The sequence below is a fragment of the Plectrocnemia conspersa genome, unplaced genomic scaffold (assembly GCF_051122295.1).
Source record: "Plectrocnemia conspersa isolate PC_06_02 unplaced genomic scaffold, ASM5112229v1 ptg000014l, whole genome shotgun sequence".
Classification (NCBI taxonomy): domain Eukaryota; kingdom Metazoa; phylum Arthropoda; class Insecta; order Trichoptera; family Polycentropodidae; genus Plectrocnemia; species Plectrocnemia conspersa.
Genome location: NW_028277178.1, coordinates 20,236,183 through 20,242,151, shown reverse-complemented (window position 1 = coordinate 20,242,151; position 5,969 = coordinate 20,236,183). Strand labels below are relative to the sequence as shown.

Genomic DNA, 5,969 nt, shown 5'->3' with positions numbered 1-5,969 from the left:
GGGTTACGAATCATTGCGTCAACGGTCAGCTGATGAACAAAAAATTGATAACGTGCATACAGCTTGGACCCAGCATCTTCGTTGAAAACGATAACAATTAATATAAAAAGCAATATTTGGAATATATATACATTATACATTTTAATTCAGTATCCGACATTCTAATTTCCAAGTTTAATATTCTATCGATAATTCCGACCAGAATTGGTCGGCCGGCGAGAGAATTAGTACCTGCCGGCCGACTCAGAGAGAGACTACTGCAATTTAGGTTTAATCTGGTTTCGACATCAAATCTCTAAATAAAAGTTTTTAGCTACTATTGTAAATTTATCGAACTCGTAAAACTCGACAATATTTATTACTATGTTAAACTTATTACTCATATTAATTATGTAATTTTGTAATTAAAAAACGAGTATTTCATATTCTGCTAAGTATTTACATGAGCGTAGTGAATCGTGCTATTATTGCTTTCATTCTATTATATGTTTATTGCTATCTTATATTTTATATATTTTATTTTTTTCAATTACTTTAAATAATCTTGTAAATAAATATATACATTTAATGTACAGATTGATACTATTTTAATAAAAAAAAAAAAATATTATAATTTGCTATAACCCTAGAACACCGTGTTATCTGTAATATCTATACACCTGTTATGTCATTTTTCAAAGCCGTACGTTTCTCTATTATTTATGTTCTTCTTTGTCATAAAATAACAATGTAAATAAATAATGCAACCTTATACCTACAATTAGTCAGAAAATAAAATATTGTATTAAATAATATATCATTTAAATTATAAGTAATTAATCTAACCACAATTTTAATGCGACTCTTTATCGTCTATCAAAGCTTAAGCTATTCTCGAATCTTGTATGCATTCATTAACAATGTTGTTTAACTAAAAGAGCCTTAATTAGACACGCGACCGGTTACAAGATTAACTTTCAATGAAAGAATTTCATCGCATTTTTTTCACATACAAAATAACGTGCTTGAAATATTTGGCAGAACGAATTGGGCTTAAATCTGACACCCTCAATTTTTGCATCATTATAATGTATACACACACATAGTCTTCCGATCGATGAACCGGTCATTATCGACACGCTCAAAATACACCCCCATTATCGATAATTTAACGGCAAAATCGGAGAACATACTGGATATCCTAAAAAATGAACAAAGCCCACTAACTGTACATATGCAAAATATTATTTATAAGAAAAAAATTTGAAAAGTACTAATCTTATTAAACTTAGATACTCTAAATTTTTTTGTAAATACATAAATCAAACGATACGTTTCACGGTATGTGCGAATGCTCACTAAGTGACAGTCTTGACAGCTTGTTACGACCCCAGTTTAACTGGACACACATATCACTCCGTTAAGGAATTAAATTCTGAATAACGTGTTATCTAACTTGTCTTTAACTGATTTACACTTAAAAACGGTAAATCAGGACTTAAATTATAAATCAGCGTTCAGTCTGTGTGAAACTCTTCAATCAGACGGACAGTGATGGAAACCCTCATTTCATGTGTTACATAATATGTTTAATTAATAAATTGAATATTGCAGATGGATTTCATTGATTTCGAAATTATATTTACGATAATCGTACACAGATGAGATGCTGATTCGAGATAGCAGCCTTATGGAAATCAGTCGTTGGAGGAACACGCATTTGGCGACCTCAGGTCACACAGTAGTCGATGGTCTAAACTTCGATCAGAGGTCCGAGTTGTGTGACCTTCATCCATCGTCACGCCACAATTCCGGATAAAGTGACGAAATTACAACCCAGACAATGATCGTGTCGCTATATAGTCGTGATTTTGAATAATATTACGGCAATGACAATAGAGTTTGAAAAGCGTATCGAAATTAGAAATAGTAAATCATTTTAAATCTTATATATAATTGTTCTAAGCCGCTTCCGCTTCCGGACGCGCATAACTTTAAACGAAACATTCTCCGTTCAATTATCTACTCTGTAAATCGTATCGCTTTGTATTAACGGTGTGTAACAATACACGTAAACAAAGGAAATATATTTAATTATAATAATAAATAATATTAAAAATTAAAATTGAATTTGTTCCGATTGATTTTCGAGCCGCCGGTAATGCGTTCTGTTGTTTCGACCAATCAAAAATAAGCATTCAAATATTCAAATAGCTTCGACCAATGAAAAATAAGCATTCAAATTCAAATAGACAGTACCGTGACAACACTTTTAAATAATTATTATTTAATAATAAAATTTTGCTACGCGACAATAATTTTCATTAATTCATCATTTGACTGAATAAAAATGAAATATATACATAATGTGTTGAGGATTAGAAGAATACATTGATTAAACTAGATAAACAATCATAAAATAATCATCGTAATGAAATTTTCAAATTTTGAATTCCCGGCGACGGGCTCCGAGGCCTAAAAGTGAGTTTTTGCTTTTATAAATAATCGGATTGCAAATTAACTAGGTGTGTTATAACTATGAAAATTAAATATATACATAATGTGTTTAGGATAAGAAGAATACATCGATTAAATTAGATAAACAATCATAAAACAATCTTTGTAATGAAATTTTCAAATTTTGAAATCCCGTCGCCGGGCTCCGAGGCCCGAAAGTGAGTTTTTCTTTTATATTACATAAACATTATCATTGCTTTCCGATTTAATACACATATACGTTAGATTTTAAGAATTTTAAATTAACCAGTTATGTTTTAAACATGAACGTGTAATATATCCTTAGTATGTGAGGATTGAAAGTTAATGTCGATCAAATCGGCGCTGTCGGACAGCTTATAAATGTGTAGTTTCTTGGATGTTATCTAATAAACGACATTTTACAATGATTATAAATATGTGATTGCATACCTGGAATAATCGATAGCCAAAATATCTAAGAGTGGGTTATTTTTAATTCCGATGTGGCAAAATATGTACAATTTTTGTTCTGTGCCATCATTCCTCTTTCTGAATAGCCAAATTTAAGATATTCAGTTACATCAAACTTATGTAGTATGTTCTTTATGAAAAGATAATACTTGCTGACAGTGACTTCAACATGAGTAGATTAACTCTTTGTTTATATATACCAATTCTACGTTGTAGCCATTTAGGTCATCAAATTGTTCCATCATTGCTTCTGAAAAGTAATTAAAAAATTATAAGAGTAAACATTGAACACATTATTACTACTATTATAATCCATAAATTAAATTTGAACGACAAACGAAGAACAAAATTAACGGAAATTACTGTAGAGGATTAAACACGTAGATTGACATATCTTCATCTTCTTCAAAATAGTCGCAATATGTCATACATTAATTGTTTGCCATACGTAAATGTTATTAGATCTCTCATTGATTCTGAAAATTGACTGCAAACGATACTATATATTGGGTAAAAAGTAACTTTTTGTTTACACTAATATGAGATTTTTCATTATTACTACCATTGTAATATGTTTAATTAACTTTGGCATGTATATCTTCAATTGCCAAATCACTGCTGTTTGTCTTTTAATATTAGATCCTAGAAAGTCAATAGTAATTTTGTTAGAATAACCGTGATATAGTATTCATATAACCAAACACTTACTGGCACACTCATAATTGATAATTTCGATTATAAAGTCTATAATTCCAATGGTAAATCACTTTGAATCATCTACAATTGTAACTTTTTAAGAAAAATGCTGTGATTATAACATATTTCACTGTTTATTTAATCGCACTAAGCTGTATCCCGGCGCGCGCTTGACCGATGACAGAAGAACTGTCACATATAAGAAATTCCGGGGAATACCGCTTATGGTATTTCCCCGGCGCGCTTGAGAACGAACTACGAAATTGATTTTATCGATTTAAATTGTAAAACACTTATCAATATATGTATAAAAATCATCAAATTATAAAAAAAATATTTTTTTTAAATATGTTTAGTTTATACGGTATTTAAAATATAATATAAATAATGTAATTTTTTTATTAGCTTCTCTTAACAGAAAAAATGTGTACTTACATTTTGACGAACGTTGCCAATTTAAAGTAATAGTTTTTAGAGAATTTTTAAAATTTCCTTTGAAAAAATATTTTCAACAAAAAGGGGCAAAGTTTAAAAATAAGTACTATTCGATAACAACCAACTACTAAACACATAGTGTTGCAAAAATCCTTCTTACTGACACCTTTGAAAGTAAACTACACAAAATTGTATATCACTAATTTTAATATTTTTTAAATTATAAAGTTTCAGAATAAAATTTCAAGATTTATTCAAAATATTTTTTTCAACTTTAAAAATATTTTTTATTTTATTATGGATTTTAAATATTCTTTATTTATTATGGATTTTAAATATGTTTATTTTATTATTAATTTTAAATAATGTGAAAACTTTTTGCATTTATTAATTATTAAAATATATAATACTGCGCAGAAAAAACATTTACTTTAAAAAATATATCAATCAAAATAAGTCAAAGTATTTTTTATTAAAGATAGACAAAGGTCTCAAAATTATTAATATTTTTAAAACGCATTTTTGGTCTAAAGTAACATATTAGGTGCTTGATATTTTCAGTTTATTATATCTTTCTAATTGGCTTTTATATTTACACATAAAACATATAAACAACTTTTTTTAATTATAAAGTAACTTATGGTGTAACTAAAAAACGCTCTTATTACTAAAATTTTAATTTATGATAAAATTGTGCTATATGCATCGTTAAAACGGGCCGCGAATTCCCAAAACACTCGCGTTAGAACGCCATAGTGACGTCACGATGATGTTTTACGCCGGCGTCAAAATCAGTTCCACAAATACTCACAGGCGTCGCTTCATACGTCGCTGCGATCGCGGGATCGGTTAGTCATAGATTGGATGATTCTGGACAATTACAAAATATACCGAAATGAGAAGAAATCAATACAATATCATTAAAAAAAGGTTAGGTTGTTTGGTTCTATAGTGAAGGTCGGCGCGAGCGGTAGCGAGGCGAAATATTGAAATTCCAGTATAACGAATCTTTAATTTGTCCCCGAAAAACTTTCATGCAAAATGTTTTCATTGTAATGAAGACTAATCTCAGCATAACAAAATATTTTGCTCCGAATTTAAGAATGACGTTATAACTTGACAAAATATTTCTAAGAATTCAGTTCATCATTGACTTGGGGTGTGCCAGATGTGTTCAAAAGCGACATTACAGGTGTTTCGTTGACCCTCAAACTTTTTTTATACAACATTTTTTCACAAATTTTATTGTGTTTCATACATTTTCCTTAAACAAGGACAAAAACGATCTGTCAACCTTATAAGAGGTTATTTTGATGCTGTAGTAATATAGTAATTAAAAATAAAATAAAAATATATCATCTTCCTTACATTCAATATAACGAATTTTCAGTACACCAAAATTTATTCATTGGTTTCGTGAGCTTCGCTGTATTGAAATTTCATAGTACAATTTTTAATTTATAATTATCTAGCCAAGTTTTAAACCTATTCATAAATGATATACAATATTTAGATTAATCATTAAATATCTAAGTTTCAATATAACGATAAAATCTAACGTTGTAAATCTAATAAATGATATAAAATGTTTTCTTCTGGAAATATTTAGTCAAGTTGTAAACCTATTTTTAAATGAATTAAAAATGTTAAGTAGTTTTTATAGATTGAACTATTTTGTCTATCATTGAAAATCTTAAATAGTAATGACCAATTTGAACCATTAAATTTTAAAAAATATTTAAAAAAATCAGAACGAAGCAAAAATTATATTTAAAACCCAAAAAGTTGAGGGTCCGGTATTCGCACACTCGCTAGCTATCGGTACCTCACGATAGTGAGGTACCGACAGCTAGTGTAATATAAATCATATTATTTCACGGAATCGTTACCGTATTGAGATTTAATTGAAC

At 28.9% G+C, this 5,969-nt stretch overlaps 1 long non-coding RNA gene across 2 annotated transcripts; it reads right to left on the bottom strand.

The window, feature by feature from the left end:
• Nucleotides 1-1,927: 1,927 nt before the first annotated feature.
• On the bottom strand, nt 1,928-3,931 carry LOC148226478 (uncharacterized). Of its 2 annotated transcripts, none has more exons than XR_015812269.1 (3): nt 3,491-3,931; nt 3,292-3,415; nt 1,928-3,178 (listed from the first exon to the last, which is right to left on the bottom strand). It is a non-coding gene; the product is annotated as an uncharacterized LOC148226478 (long non-coding RNA). The 2 variants fall into 2 exon arrangements; XR_015812270.1 differs by having other exon boundaries at nt 1,928-3,415; nt 3,491-3,570; nt 3,637-3,931.
• Between the last annotated feature and the right edge of the window lie 2,038 nt (nt 3,932-5,969).